Here is a 17,492-nt window from a genome sequence, read left to right on the forward strand (position 1 = left end):
TTATGATATGCAGGGCATAAGTCATCAGGCTGTCTATCAAGTCACATATAATTCAGTTTATTTTTCAGTCTCAGGGTTATGACCCAGGAGTTAGAACTGTAGTATCTCAGGGCCATTAGTTCCTGAGCAGACCTATATCACCTCTTCCCATGTTCAAAAGTGTACCATCAGCACCTGTTACATTTCATTTTCATTGCTTCTAATAAGCAGATGTTCCTTTCAGCACAAGGAAGAGAGCAGGTTCCAAAGGTTAACTTCACAACACTTGTGAAGAAGGAAATCATGGCAGTGGCTCTTCCATTTCATCTATTTTCTTTCTTCAGTGACCCTTCACACTTGTCTTTCGTGTTGAGATTCACTTCATGTCTAGAGCATTGAGGGTCTGTAGACCATTGTGCTTCTAAGTTAAAACACCTTGACTAAATATTTTCTTAAAATCTTAAATGTTTTATTCTTATATAAGTCTTTCAACAGTAAGAGAGCTCACTGGGTCACATTCCTTCAGCTGTGTGCATGCTAAGTTGCTTCAGTTGTATCCCACTCTTTGCAACCCTAGGGACTGTAGCCTGCCAGGCTCCTCTATCCATGGGATTCTCCAGGCAAGAATACTAGACTGGGTTACCATGCCCTCCTCCAGGGGATCTTCCTGATCCAGGGATCGAACCTGTGTCTCCTGCATTTGCAGGTAGATTCTTTACCACTAGTGCCACCTGAGAAGCCCATTCTTTCAGGGCTTAATCTTAAATTATACTCTCTTTTTGACAAGGAAGTCTAAGATGATAGAAATTCCCACCTCTCATGTTTGGGAATCCTGACATACACTTTGCTAAAGTGCTTCAAAAACATATTTAATAAAATGACCAACTGTAATGCAGAAGTAGATATGGAAATATGCCAGAAAAATAAAGAAACTTTCAACAGTAAGAATCTCTACCTTCAGAGAGGATAACATCAGAATGTGGTGTCGTTCTTATACCTCTGGGGCACTTTCCTGGATGTTTGCTAACTCCTTTTAGCAATTTATCACCACGCCCCTCTTGAAGATCACTTTTCCCTTGTATTAAATGACAAAAACTTTGCTCTTTATAGTTTGATTTTCCCATGTTCTAAATCAGCAGTGGAAATTTCTGCTTGCCCAGGTGTTCTCAAGGAAAGTAGGCAATGGGCCTAAATGAAGTCTGGCAGAAAGAAATTAATTTTAAAAAATCAATAAGCTCTGCCTTTGTTTTTATTCAGCTTTAGGGGAATACATATCAGTGACATTTACCTTGGACTGTGTCTCCATGCCTGAAATAACAAGAGCATGTCAGAGCGGATCAGGGGCATAGGTGATCCATTCCACCTCCTCTGCCTGGTTGACTGCCAGGTGGTAGATGATGAAGACAGCTGAAAACTCGATCTTGTAGGACTACTTGGTATCATACAGTCATCTTTCAACCATATGTATCTACCGGAGGCATCAAAATGATGCAATTCAACATGTGTTCCTTGTTTGCATCTGTAGAGTTTTTCATGAGGATGGTAAAAATCTCTAAGCTAGTTCATCATATATGCCATTAATTATATGCTTGAAACTTCTTAAAGTAATTCTAGAAATTAAACAGCATATCCACATAGCTTAGCTCAGTATCTCAATACTTGTTTGTTTGCCTCTTACGATGCTTATATTCTCTTCCTACTCCATTCCCCTATCAGGAAATACTAGTAGAAGACTATGCAAATTTAGGAACATTCTGAAATGGAACTGTTTTACAAAGATACGAATTATGTCATGTTGCTGGCAGATGAATGTTTTCAAATCTGTTCTTTTAATAGTATCTTAGCAAGGTTATTATACAAAGAAACTATTTAGACTATTTCTCAGTTGACATAATTTAATCCTTCTAGTTTAAGGTTTATTTTGAATGGTGAAGGCAATGTGTCTCAAATGCTGGATTGCATTGAGTTAGAAATAGTAACTTTACAAAAAAAAAAAAAAAGTGAACTTTCTTATTAAATGATCTTCCTGATTTTGTTTACCCACACTTATCCAAGCACAGAACAAGCAGGAACCATAAGACCCTAGTGGCTAGGTCTCAACTTAACCTCATGAGTAGAAACCTGTTAGCCCCAGATCTTCTTCCCCTCTTGGATTTTTGCATTGCTACTTTGCCCTTAAACTCTGGAATTAGATGGGAATTCAAATTTCAGCTCTACCCTAGGAAGCTACCTACCCTCACTAAGCTTTGGTTTTCTCATCTACAAAGTGGAAATAATAGAACAAGTGGTTTTGAAGATGTATGGAACCAAAGTGCTTATACAGTGTTATGTACTTTTAGTTCAGTTTCTGTTGGTTGAAAATTCATTCGTTGTTTCTGCAAACATTGACTGATCACCTTTCAGTGAAAGTCACAAGCCTCTGGCAATAATAAGATGATTAAGATAAATTCTTTATCCAAAAGAACTTCACAGTCTAGGTGCTCATTTAGGTACAAGTTCAGTTCAGTTCAGTTTAGTCTCTCAGTCGTGTCTGACTCTGCGACACCATGAACCGCAGCACACTAGGCCTCCCTGTCCATCACCAACTTCCGGAGTCCACCCAAACCCATGTCCATTGTGTCGGTGATGCCATCCAACCATCTCATCCTCTGTCGTCCCCTCCTCCTCCTGCCTTCAATCCTTCCCAGCATTAGGGTCTTTTCCAATGAGTCAGCTCTTCACATCAGGTGGCCAAAGTTTGGACTTTGAGGTTCAACATCAGTCATTCCAATGAACACCCAGAGCTAATCTCCTATAGGATGGACTGGTTGGATCTCCTTGCAGTCCAAGGGACTCTCAAGAGTCTTCAACACCACAGTTCAAAAGCATCAATTCTTTGGAGCTCAGCTTTCTTTATAGTCCAACTCTCACATCCATACATGACCACAGGAAAAACCATAGCCTTGACTAGACGGACCTTTGTTGGCAAAGTAATGTCTCTGCTTTTGAATATGCTATCTAGGTTGGTCATAACTTTCCTTCCAAGGAGTAAGCGTCTTTTAATTTCATGGCTGCAATCACCATCTGCAGTGATTTTGGAGCCCAGAAAAATAAAGTCAGCCACTGTGTCCACTGTTTCCCCATCTATTTCCCATGAAGTGATGGGACTGGATGCCATGATCTTAGTTTTCAAAATGTTGAGATCTAAACCAACTTTTTCACTCTTCTCTTTCAATTTCATCAAGAGGCTCTTTAGTTCTTCTTCACTTTCTGCCATAAGGGTGGTGTCATCTGCATATCTGAGGTTATTGCTATTTCTCCTGGCAATCTTGACTCCAGCTTGTGCTTCCTCCAGCCCCAGCATTTCTCATGATGTACTCTGCATATAAGTTAAATAAGCAGTGTGACAATACACAGCCTTTACGGACTCCTTTTCCTATTTGGAACCAGTATGCTGTTCCATGTCCAGTTCTAACTATTGCTTCCTGACCTGCATACAGATTTCTCATGAGGCAGGTCAGGTGGTCTGGTATGCCCATCTCCTTTAGAATTTTCCACAGTTTATTGTGATCCACACAGTCAAAGGCTTTGGCATAGTCAATAAAGCAGAAATTGATGTTTTTTCTGGAACTCTCTTGCTTTTTTGATGATCCAACGGATGTTGGCAATTTGATCTCTGGTTCCTCTGCCTTTTCTAAAACCAGCTTGAACATCTGGAAGTTCACAGTTCATGTATTGCTGAAGCCTGGCTTGCAGAATTTTGAGAATTACTTACTAGCGTGTGAGATAAGTGCAATTGTGAGGTAGTTTGAGCATTCTTTGGCATTGCCTTTCTTTGGCATTGCCTTTCTTTGGCATTGGAATGAAAACTGACCTTTTCCAGTCCTGTGGCCACTGCTGAGTTTTCCAAATTTGCTGGCATATTGAGTGCAGCACTTTCACAGCATCATCTTTTAGGATTTGAAATAACTCAACTGGAATTCCATCACCTCCACTAGCTTTGTTCATAGTGATGCTTCCTAAGGCCCACCTGACTTCACATTCCAGGATGTCCGGCTCTAGGTGAGTGTGAGTGATCACACCTTCATGATTATCTGGGTCATGAGATCTTTTTTGTACAGTTCTTCTGTGTATTCTTGCCACCTCTTCTTAATATCTTCTGCTTCTATTAGTTCCATACAATTTCTGTCCTTTATTGAGCCCATTTTTGCATGAAATGTTCCCTTGGTATCTCTAATTTTCTGGAAGAGGTCTCTAGTCTTTCTCATTCTATTGTTTTCCTCTATTTTTTTTTTTTTTTTTGCATTGATCGCTGAGGAAGGCTTTCTTATCTCTCCTTGCTATTTTTTGGAACTCTGCATTCAAATGGATATATCTTTTCTTTTCTCCTTTGCTTTTCATTTCTCTTCTTTTCACAGCTATTTGTAAGGCCTCCTCAGACAGCCATTTGCTTTTTTTTAGGTACAAGAGTAAATAATTAAAATACACTATGTTATAATGGAGGCATGAACAAAATACTATACGGTAACAGAAAAATGGAGAGATTAACTTTGGGGAGTAGGAGGAGGGATCCACATAATAGGCGATATTTGAGTTACAGTGCAATGAAGAATAAACTCAGCACCATTCTAAGAAACCAAGATGCATGTAGAAAAGAGGAGGGTTTATCATGTGTCAAGTTGTAGATATGGACATATATGGATCATAACAGCTTGTTTATGAGGATAGAGATTAAATGAGTTTGGATGTAAATGATCCAAAACATGTATTTTCCTTCTTATAACTCTGGAGAATTTGGTAAACATAACCAAAGTCTTAAATTTTTAGGTACACTATTCCATAGCATTTCTGTTTGCAGGAATTTATTTTAAGAGAATTGCCATGAAATAAGAATAAAGTTGTGATATGAGTTTCTGGTTCTCACCAAGATAGCAAATTAGAAGGGCTGTTGGATCCCTGCCTCTAATCAATCCTAGAAACATTAAGAAAAAATTAGAGACTCTAGGACAAATAATATCAGAAAACTGTGAAAAACCAATAAGACCACAGTGGATGGTTGACTTTTGAATGTGTGGTAGTACTGGATGCTCTTGAGACAGTAAATGGAGACACAAGATATAACTGGTTATGGCAATAAATATGTGAACCTGGCTAGAAAGGTTTAATTTTTGTTCTCACCTTTCCTTCCATTATCTTGGGATCATTAATGCCTGCTATTTTTCTAGAGACCTACACTCTCAGTATTTGGGTCTGAGGGATAGGATCAAAGTAGCATAGCAAAAATCCCTGAAGGTATGAATAATTGGGGTGAACAGGTTCCTGCCCATCAGTTGTCCTCAGGTGCCCACTGGTTTGCCCTGGCCCTCTGAACCCAGAGTTGGGGGTCACTATGCAGAGTTTGCCTCCTGACACTGTTGCTTGGCAACAAAACTTTCCCAGAGGAGTTACCTGGTGGGCTTGCAACAAAAGGGAGTGGTCAACAATGATTGTATACTGACTCACGTCTCTGCTCTGGGCTCATCCTTATTTTTCCTTATGCTTGCTTATCTGTCTTTGGTCCTTGGGCTCTTCCACTGCACATTTTACCAGACAGAGAGCAATAGGCACTCACAAGAGAACATGGACTCATGGACTGAGATAGCAAGCATACTATGGCAGTTAACTTTCTTACAGAACACACATCAGACTGGGCAACATACATCTTCTAAGAGTAAACTTTTAGAAGAGATGGATGAATATTCTAAAATAAGTATGATTAAAATACATTTTGGGAAACAGAACGAGGAATAAGTTAAAAGATCAGAATGAGAAACTCTGGGCTTCGCTTGTAGCTCAGTTGGTAAAGAGTCTGACTGCTATGCAGGAAACCTGGGTTCGATCCCTGGGTCAGGAAGATTCCCTGGAGAAAGAAATGGCAACTCACTCCAGTATTCTTGCCTGGAGAATCCCATGGACAAAGGAGCCTGGCAGGCTACAGTCTATGAGGTCTCAAGAGTCTGACACAACTGAGCGACTAAGCACACAACACACAGCACACACCCAGTCAGCAGGAGGTAGGATGAGGGAGTAAAAGACAGAAAAGCTAAGAGTCACAGCAGCTAGAACTAGAAGTGACATTATGTAAATACCAGAAAGCCCAGGGGAGAAAAATGGAATGAAATAGTTAAAGAAAAAAGAAAAATGTAACAGGATTTTTGAAAATTTCAAGACCTTAGAATGACAAGGGCTGGTAGAGCACCAAACAAGAAAAAGAAGGAAAGCCTCCCACAGGGACTAGCAAAGAGAAGTGGTGGACTTTACTATCTTCCAGAAAGAAAGAGCAGCTCATCTACAAGGAAAGAAGAATAAGATTGGCATCAGATTTCTCCACAGCAACAGTGGATGGAAGAAAAATTAGTGTGCTTAAGAACTGAAAGTAAATATTTGATTACAAAAATGTTTATGAAAGTAAATATTTAATTACAAAAATATTTACTGTGACATTTCTTATAATAGCGAAATACTGAAAGTGCCTTGAATGTCCATACAATGGTATACCATGCATCCACTTAAAATTATGTTACAGAAAAATGCTCTAAACTTAAGAAGATAGTCACAATGAATAGATTTCTCTATAAGAGATTCTGCACATGCATAGGATGATTCCAATTTTGTGTATGTGGAAAGAATGAAAGAATATATGCAGGAAGTTTAGTTTTTATCTCTGACAGTTAGCTGGAACTACACATACTACTTCCTTTTTGCTTTTTTAACATCTACATTTTCTCATATGAGATTTTGCTACTTTAAGGAAAAAAATGTGACTTAACTATTGATTTATCTCTGAGAGAACTCCAAGACTAAATACTAATTGGGAGTGATTTTAGATGCTCAGAAGCTGTTACAACGGTTCTGGGAGATGTGACAGGATTGAATTAAGACAGTGGCAAAGGGGATGGATCTAGGGGGCTCTATTGGACTGACATGCAGGAAAAATGAATAGGAATTTGTTAGCAGTTGGATAGGGGACATGTCAAGGATGACTCTGAAGTTTCTAGCTCCTCTCATATTTTACTTATCAACTCCTAAATTTAGGTTTGAAAGAACTATTATATATGCCCTTCTAAAGAAATGTTGTGATACAAAAGGCAGATATTTATACTATGTTTCCAGCAGCTCCTTCTATGAAAGCACTTTTGAAGCTGATTTGTATGTACACCTACATTGTGAGCCACAGATATTTTATTTTCAAGAAAAACATGCTCTACAAACTCTTTCCCAACCTGTGTCATTAAGCAAAAGCAATTGCTTTATTCACCACCAACCTCTGCCTGAGATCTTTTGAATGCAGCTTCAAAGGTACATTCCATGAATATATCTTTTTCCCATGTGTGTTGAAACCTGCTGGCAAAATATGTGTTATTTCATACCTCTGTGAAAAAAATGGGCCAGGTACATGAAGGGGCAATTTACAACAGAACCGAAACAAATGGCTACTATAAGAAAACATGTTAAATTATCTTAGTAATAAACTTTAAACCTAGTTTCAAATGGCAAAATAATCTCTTAAAAAGATAATGCACAATGCTGGCAGGTTGTTGGTGAGATGAACATTTTCTTACATGATTAGCATACTTTCTGGAAAAATTCATCACTATTTGAGAACATTAAAACTAATCTTTCCTTCCAGCCCAGCAATCACATTTTTAGAAATTTATATTAAGGAAATAATTAGAAATATAGTTAAGGATTAATTAATTGATGTTTAAGACAGGATAATAGCCAAATAAGTTGTATAGTTACTAAAAGAACATTTTCCCCAAAAGTTTAATGATATGAAAGAATATTCATGCTACCTAAGTGACAAACTCTGTATGCCATAGAATTTTGATTTTAAATAGTTTATTCTTGCATTCTAAAAAAAGGGAAAGAAAGAAGCTGAAATATCAGCATTAATTATCTCTAAATAGTGGGATTATTGATAATTTTGCCATCAATATTGGTTTTTTAAGCTTCTAAAGTGAAGCATAAAGATTTTAAAATGGAGATAATTATTAAAAGTAATTTATTTCTGACACACTTTCAGTGATGTTGGGCACTCATCATTACCCTATCTTTTTTTTTTCTTTTTGTATATGTATTTAAATAGATAACTGGCACAGATATAAAAATCAGTTCAGTAATTTAGGAAAATTACCACATGGCCATAGACATGTGTTTATTTAACTAGGATGTTGTCTGGGAAATGCTCCTCATTTAGTAAAAATTTACTGAGGGGCATAAATCCACAATCTGTCAAAGGTGGAAAGAATAGAAATAATACAGTCCAAACATTTTACAAGTGGGCTTTGTGAAAATTTATTTTTATTATGAGGCTCTGAGAAGACATTGAAGGCTTTCAAATGCAGAAATGAGATAATTAGATAATTTTGGTAATAATGTGGATGGTGGATTGGCAGGGTAATAGTTGAGGAATAGGACATCCAGAGAGAAGTCTATTTTAATAATCCAGAAAGGAAGCAATGAAACCATATGTTGGGAAAGTGGTAGTAGGTCTGAAGAGCTGATGAGCTAGGTTAGGTAACTATAGACGGCGATACCATTGCCTGAGATAAATTATCAAATGTGCTCAGTCACTCAGTTGTGTCTGACTCTTTGTGACCCGGTGGACTGTAGCCCGCCAGACTCCTCTGTCCACAGGACTCTACAGGCAAGAATACTGGAGTGGGTTGCCATTTCCTCCTCCAAGGATTCTTCCCAACCCAGCAGGCAAACCCATGTCTCCTGAGTCTCTTGCATTGGCAGGCAGATTCTTTACCACTGAACCACCTGGAAGACCTCATATTTGTCCACAATCTTGCCATACTGTGGGCTTTTAATAAATATCAACTCATTGACTAATTAGGCTACATTTACATCTTCTTTAGAGGAACTTGAGTTTGTATTAATAAGTATTTACTTTTATCTTCATATATTTTGAGAAATATAAGAGGAGACCTATGACTTAGGTAAATAGGACAGAGGCACTAAACTTTAAATATACATTAATACTATGTAGCTAGGTTATGCCATATCTTCCAGGCCATTTTTGCCCAGCCCATCATTTTCATAGCAACAATGACAAAAGTAACACCTAGAGAAATAGGACTATTTTTAAGTTTTCCACTTTATGTCAATTAGAAACTAATTTGAAATGTTTTAGTGTAAAGGTGGAAGGTATTTCTGGTCCAGTCACCAGCTTTAATTAGTTGTTTTAAAACCAATATATTTTCTTCCTTTCTTTGGGCACCATATGTTCTTCTCCACTGAGATATGGATTTATGCCCTCACTGAGACACAGTAAACAGGCATTTTCAGAGGGGGTGCTTTCTTGCAGGCATGTTCTGTTGACATCACCATGAATATAAGAATGATCTTAGGAAAAAGGAAATTAAATGATAGGAAGTGCATTCTTACATTTTACTGAAGTTGTTGTGAAGTCAACTAACAGCATTAGAACAATCTCAAAATTATTAGACTCCAGCCATCCGGCCTGTGATTCAAGTGGTCAAGTCCTTTTCTGAATATCCCACAAAGGGGCTGTTTGCTTTGTAAATCTATTGTAAAAGCTTTTGATCGAGGTGAAATTTGTGTCCTTGTAGCCTGTATTAGTTGATCTTAGTACAAGAAGCCAAGTTCCCACTTTGTATACCACTCTTAAGATCCTTCGTGTTGTTTTCTTCTTCATTCCCTTCACATGCTGTCAGTATCTTTTGTTCTGTTCATTATCCTGATTGCTCTGTTATGAATGTGCACTAGTTTTGTACATATTTTTAAAATAAATTTACTTTTTAAAGTATGGAAATAAAAGCCCTCTTAATTTCTAAATTTGGTGAACTACTATTTAAAATACATTTTAAAGGAAGATTTCTATATTGTTCTTCCTGCTTCCAGATATTTCTGTTCAATTTCAGGTTCCAACCAACCACTGGAGTAATCTGTCTAAACTGCACTTCCCATCAGTGTGTGTTAAGGCTGTCAGATAAGCAACAGCAAACCGAATTATCAGTTCTAGGGCATCATTATGGCTATTTCCTGTGTGCCTGTAAAGATAAATTGGAAGGAGCTGGACAAGATAGTGAGAGTCTTTACTGAGAAGTGGATCTGCTACTTGTGAAAGGAGAGGAGGAACAGAAGGAGAGTGAGTAGACAAAGTCTTAGGTTGCATGGTGCAAAAAAGTAAATGAAATGTACAGAAGACATTGTGTGTGTGTGTGTGTGTGTGTGTGTGTGTTAGTCACTCAGTCGTGTCTGACTCTTGTGACCCAATGGACTGTAGCCTGCCAGGCTTCTCTGTCCATAGAATTCTCCAGGCAAGAGTACTGGAGTGGGTTGCCTCCCCTGATAGCTCAGATGGTCAAGAATCTGCCTGCAATGCAGGAGACCTGGGTTTGATCCCTGGGTTGGGAAAATCCCCTGGAGAAGGGGAAGGCTACCCACTCCAGTATTCTGGCCTGGTGAATTCCATGGACTGTATAGTCCTTAAGGTTACAAAGAGTCAGACATGACTGAGCCACTTTCACTTTGCCATTTCCTTCTCCAGAGAATCTTCCTGACTCAGAAATAGAACCTGGGTCTCTTGCACTGCAGGCAGATTCTTTACTGACTGAACTACTACAGAAGCCCTATTTGCAATGTAATAAAGTCATGCTAATTTGAACTAAGAATTATTCAAAAAATATATTATTATTCAGAATCTGGGAAACAAAATTCACTATAGAGACATCCAATAGAGAGAATTTTTTTTTTCCGTCATGGTTTATTATTGGAGAAGGAAATGGCAACCCACTCCAGTGTTCTTGCCTGGAGAATCCCAGGGACGGGGGAGCCTGGTGGGCTGCCGTCTATGGGGTCGCACAGAGTCAGACACGAATGAAGAGACTTAGCAGCAGCATTGACTATAATTCTATGTGGTATACAATAGGACTTTGTTGTTTATCCATTCTATATGTAATAGTCTGCATCTGCTAGTCCTAAACTCCCAATCCATTCCTCCCACACTGCACCACCCCCTTGGCAGCCGTAAGTCTATTCTCTATGTCTGAGTCTGTTTCATAGATAAGTTCGTTTGTGTCATATGTCAGATTCCACATATAAGTGACATCATACGGTATTTATCTTTCTCCTTCTCACTTACTTTGCTTAGTATGATAATCTCTAGGTCCATCCATGTAGCTGCAAGTGGCATTATTTCATTCTATTTATTGATTAATAATATTCCATTGGATATATGTACAACACCTTTATCCATTCATCTGTCATTGGTCATATAGGCTGTTTGTAAATAGTGATGCTATGAATATAGGGATGCATGGATCTTTTCAAATTATAGGTTTTTCTGGATATATGTCCAGGAGTTAGATTACTGTACTGTATAGCAACTCTATTTTTAGTCTTTTGAAGAACCTCCATACTATTCTCCATAGTGGTTTTACCAAATTGCATTCCCACCAACAGTGTGGGAGAGTTCTCTTTTCTCCACACCTTCTCCAGCCTTTGTTATTTGTAGATTTTTAATGATGGTCACTCCCAAGAAAGAGAATTTTATATAAAGACATGTTGATGAATACTGGAAAGGTTAAGATAGCAAAAAAGACAAGGAAAAAGAGTTGGAGGAACAAAGCTAACACCAAGGAAAAGTGACCACCTATGCCCACTCTTCTTTGATCTAGAATCAATCAACCTATTCCTGCTGCTACTACAGAACTGCCAGCAATTGCCAGCTACTGCCACAGTTTTGGAGCCAAAGGAGGAACCTCTGCTTGTTCTGCTTTCTTCTTATTTCTCATTAGTACCTTCTATTAGCAGAACTCATCAGAAAGAAAGCAGTCAAGGAGAACTGAGAAACATACCTTGCAGACTTCTAACTTTCGATATACAGAAAAGCACAGAAGAGAAAATAAGAGTTGAGAGCAAATAAGCAAATGTCTGGCCTAGTACGTATGCCAGACAGCAAAAACTAAAGAATATGGAAGTTATAGTGTAACATAGAAGTGAGAATTTAAACTACATAAAGAAGTCCTAGTTTCATTTTTTTCTTATAGTTTTTATTTTTTAACAATGAGAATTTTTTAGCATATGAATTCTTGTACATATATTTTAAAAGAACTAGTATCCTTTGCTCCTGGGGTAAAAAAGATGAAAATTACACATATACATTGGTTTATTCTTAATATTCTTATTGCCTTCACCAATAATATTGTTTAAATTGCTCTTCCATGTAAGCAGAAACATAAGTCACTATTTCCAAAAGAAGTTCTGGGGAATTGGGCAAAGTGGGAGGATGGAAGGAAATTAATCATGAATTGCAAAGCTTACAGATCTTGGAAGATCTATCAGAGAAACATCAGACTCATCTTCATGTCCTGAGTAAAATCATCTTTGTCTCACCTCTGATTTCGGCCGTGGTTAGAATAGACATTTTCTTGAGCCTTCCACCCATCTCATGCTGACAGTGTCTTGTTCAGACACTAGAGGACCTAGTAACTCTAGGTCTTTCATTTCTGGCTGGGCTTCTCTCATTTTACAAAAGAAGCTGGTAGGAACAATCAGCCTGTGAAACCAAGAGGTATCACGATGTTAATGTTTCCAAGTGCATCTCCTAATCAGTGGGAGACAGGTTGATATATAAATAATTCTCCTGGTCTAGCCTCTGTAATGCTACTGTGAGTTATTTTTTATGCTCCTTGGAAAGTTCTGCTTGGAATGGAACCCCATTTATATTTGATATTTTTATTTTGTGGATTTCAATAAACCATTTAGACTTTTTAGCTTCAACTCTTTTTTTCAATGATGGGTACTCTCTCATAATTCCGTGAATTTGGCTAACTTCAAAATTAGCAGTAAGTATTTATTTGTTTGTTTATTTTTAAACTGAAGTATAGTTGATTTACTTTAGGATCAACTTCAATCCCTGGGTTGGGAAGATCTCCCAGAGAAGAGAAGGGCTACCCAACCCAGTATTCCTGCCTGGAGAATTCCACAGACTGAGGAGCCTGGCGAGTGGTCACAGAGTCAGACACCACTGAGCGACTAATACTCTCACACTTTCATAGCTGATTTACAATGTAGTGTTAGTACAGCAGAGTGATTTAGTTGCATATATACCTATATGGAGCTATAGATATATCCTCTTTCGTATTCTTTTTCTTATGGAATGTTGTTCCCTCTGCTATAGAGTATAACCTTTTTCTTGTCTGTTTTATATAAAGTATCATGTATCTGTTAATCCCAAGCTCCTAATTTATCCTTTTGTTGCCCTTTCCCCTTTGGTAACCATACTTTTGTTTTCTATGTCTGTGAGTTTGCTTCTATTTTATAAATATGTTATTCGTATCATTTTTCTTTTAGATTTTACATATAAGCAAAGCCTTTGACTGTGTGGATCACAATAAACTGTGGAAAATTCTAAAAGAAATGGGAATACCAGACCACCTGACCTGCCTCTGGAGAAATCTGTATGTAGGTCAGGAAGCAACAGTTAGAACTGGATACAGAACAATAGACTGGTTCCAAATAGGAAAAGGAGTACATCAAGGCTGTATATTGTCACCCTGCTTATTTAACTTCTATGCAAAGTACATCATGAGAAGCACTGGACTGGAAGAAGCACAAGCTGGAATCAAGATTGCCAGGAGAAATATCAATAACCTCAGATATGCAGATGACACCACCCTTATGGCAGAAAGTGAAGAGGAACTAAAAAGCCTCTTTAATGAAAGTGAAAGTGGAGAGTGGAAAAGTTGGCTTAAAGCTCAACATTCAGAAAAAGAAGATCATGGCATCCGGTCCCATCACTTCATGGGAAATAGATGGGGAAACAGTGGAAACAGTGTCAGACTTTATTTTTTGGGGCTCCAAAATCACTGCAGATGGTGACTGTAGCCATGAAATTAAAAGACTCTTACTCCTTAGAAGGAAAGTTATGACCAACCTAGATAACATATTGAAAAGCAGAGACATTACTTTGCCAACAAAGGTCCGTCTAGTCAAGGCTATGGGTTTTCCTGTGGTCATGTATGGATGTGAGAGTTGGACTGTGAAGAAGGCTGAGCGCTGAAGAATTGATGCCTTTGAACTGTGGTGTTGGAGAAGACTCTTGAGAGTCCCTTGGACTGCAAGGAGATCCAACCAGTCCATTCTGAAGGAGATCAGCCCTGGGTGTTCTTTGGAAGGAATGATGCTAAAGCTGAAACTCCAGTACTTTGGCCACCTCATGCGAAGAGTTGACTCATTGGAAAAGACTCTGATGCTGGGAGGGATTGGGGGCAGAAGAAGGGGACGACAGAGGATGCGATGGCTGGATGGCATCGCTGACTCGATGGACGTGAGTCTGAGTGAACTCTGGGAGTTGGTGATGGACAGGAAGGCCTGGCATGCTGCGATTCATGGGGTTGCAAAGAGTAGGACATGACTGAGTGACTGAACTGAACTGAACTGAATATGTATGATATTTACCATTTGTAGCTAGAGATTATAATACTAAGTGAAATAAGTCAGAGAAAGACAAATATCATAAGATTTCTTTTACTCAGCATGATGTTTCTGATATTCACCCATATCATGTATTTTAACAGTTTGTTCCTTTTTTTTTTTGGTGAGTTATATTTCATTGTATAAATATGTCACAATTGATTTATGTTTCCATTTATGGACATCTGATTGGGCTATTTTGAATAAAACTATAATTTGGTTCAATAATATTTTATTAAGTATTTTTGAAGATTTAAGTATCTATGTCCATGAGAGATATTTGTCTATAATTTTTTTGTTAATATTTTTTGTGAGATATCAGTATCAAGATTATGCTGCCTTCATAAAGTAAGTTAGCAAATATTCTTTCTTCCTCTAATTTCTGTAAGCTTTTGTGTAAATTTGGTACTATTTTCCTTATATTTTGGTAGAATTCACAAATGAAATCATCTGCACCTGGAATTTTCCTTGTGCAAGTCTTTTGATGATTGATTTGACTTTATTAATAGTAGGACATTTCCGATTTTCAGTTTAATTTAAAGTCAGTTTTTGTAAGCTGTTCCTCTCTGCCCCCAGGATTTATCTATTTCATCTACATTGTCAATAAGTTTGTGATACAAAGTTGATCGTAATATTGTTTTAATGTCCTTTTAATGTCTGTAGGATAAGCAATGATAGCAACGCTTTTGTTCCTGTTATTGGTAACCTGTGTTCTTTATTTATTTTTGATCAGTCTAACTAGAGGCTTATTATTTTGTTGATCTTCTAAAGAAAATCAAGTTTTAGCCTTAGTGATATTTGTATTGCTTGTCTGTTTTTTATTTCATTAAAATCTGCCATTATTGTGATAATTTCCCTTATTTTACTTACTTTGCCTTTAATTACCTCTGTTCCTATGTTTCTGTCTTTTTTGGATTTTTAAATATTTTTAAAATTGCAATTTAATTTATCTATTGGTTTTCATTTATATCTACTTGCATTATTTTTAGTAATTGCTTTAGATATTCAAAATACATCTTTACATTTTCACAGTGAATCTAGAGCTAATATCATGCCATTTTATGCAAACTGCAGAATGTTGCAGTTGTGTATAAGATCATACAATATCTCTCACTTTATGTTCTCATGGACATAAAATTTTATTTCTGTATACATTATAAACTCCATGAGATAATGCTGTAATTTTTGTTTTAAATTATCATATGAATTTTAAAGAAATTTAGAGGAAAGAGATTAGTTGTTTATCTTCATATTTGCCATTTTCAATAGTCTTTATTCTTCCTAAGGATATGAGTTTCCAATTGGCTTAATTTTCTCTAGTCTCAGACCTGCCTTTGGCAATTCTTTTAATTTATGTCTGCTGGCAACAAATTCTCTAATATATATTTTTAATCCAAAAATGTATTTTCCCTACATTCTAGAAGGATTTTGTTGCTAGATATAGAATTCCTAGTTGTTGAAAGATTTTGTTTGTTTGATATTTTGATTTCATCACCTTAATGATATCTCCCTATTCTCTTCTGGGTCCCAAAGTTTCTGGTAAATAAATGGTATAACGATCTATTTTTTTCTCTCTGTATATAATGCTTCATTTTCCTTTGGCTGTTTTCAGTTTATTTTTCTCTTTTTCTTTGGTTTTGTGCAGTTTTATTTTAGTATATCTAAGTATGATTCTCTCATATATTTCCTGATTGGGAATTACTGAGGTTCTTAAATCTTTAAATTTGTGTCTTTATCATATTTTGAAAAATATTCAGCTGTTATTTCTTTAAAATAACATTCAATTTTATAGATATGCCACATTTTGTCTACCTGTCCATCAGCTGGTGAGCACTTGGGTTTTTTTTCCAGTTTTTGACTATTGTGAACATCCTGTACAAGTTTTTGTGTGGATGTGTATAATTTCTCTTGATATACATCTAGGAGTGGGATGACTGAGTCATAAAGTAACTATATGTTCAATTTTTTGAGATAAGCTTTTTTTAAAGGGATTACATTGACATATTTCCACTAGCAATGAACTAGGGTTGATGAAGGGAGATTTAGGTTTGCCATTTTGCTATTTGATTTCCATACGTATATTATTCCCTTTATTTTCATCACTGCCTTCTTTGGTATTAACTATGTATTTCCTAGTATGTAATTATTTTGCTGTTTGTTTTATGAATATTAAGTGTTTTTAAAGTTATTTTCTTAGTAACTTCACTAGGGAGTACAACTGACATCTTGTTTATAACAATCTAGTTTTTATTAGTACCAACTTAACTTGAATAGTATACAAAACAATTTGTTCTAACAAAGCCCCATTGCTTTTCCACTCTTTTATGTTGTTATTGACATACAAATTATGTCTTTATACATTTCAAGTCCATCAAAATAGCTTTATAAATACTGCTTTATGCAGTTGTTTTTCAACTGAGATAGAGGAATTAGTTACCAACAAAAATATATTTGTACTGTCTTCCATATTTACCTGTGTAGTTACAACCACTAAAGAGCCTCTTGATGAAAGTGAAAGAGGAGAGTGAAAAAGCTGGCTTAAAACTCAACATTTAGAAAACTAAGATCATTGCATTGGGTTCCATCACTTCATGGAAAATAGATGGGGAAATAATGAAAACAGTGACAGACTTTATTTTCTTGGGCTACAAAATCACTGCAGATGGTGACTGCAGCCGTGAAATTAAAAGTTACTTGCTCTTTGGAAGAAATGCTATGACCAATCTACACAGCATTTTAAAAGGCAGAGATATTACTTTACCAACAAAGGTCTGTCCAGTCAAGGCTATGGTTTTTCCAGTAGTCATATTTGGATGTGAGAGTTGGACTATAAAGAAAGCTGAATGCTGAAGGATTGATGCTTCTGAACTGTGATGTTAGAGAAGACTCTTGAGAGTCCCTTGGACTGCAAGGAGATCCAACCAGTCCATCCTAAAGGAAATCAGTCCTGAATATTCATTGGGAAGACTGATGCTGAAGCTGAAACTCCAATACTTTGGCCACCTGATGAGAATAACTGACTCACTGGAAAAGACCTTGATGCT

The sequence above is a fragment of the Bos taurus genome, chromosome 3 (genome assembly GCF_002263795.3).
Source record: "Bos taurus isolate L1 Dominette 01449 registration number 42190680 breed Hereford chromosome 3, ARS-UCD2.0, whole genome shotgun sequence".
Classification (NCBI taxonomy): domain Eukaryota; kingdom Metazoa; phylum Chordata; class Mammalia; order Artiodactyla; family Bovidae; genus Bos; species Bos taurus.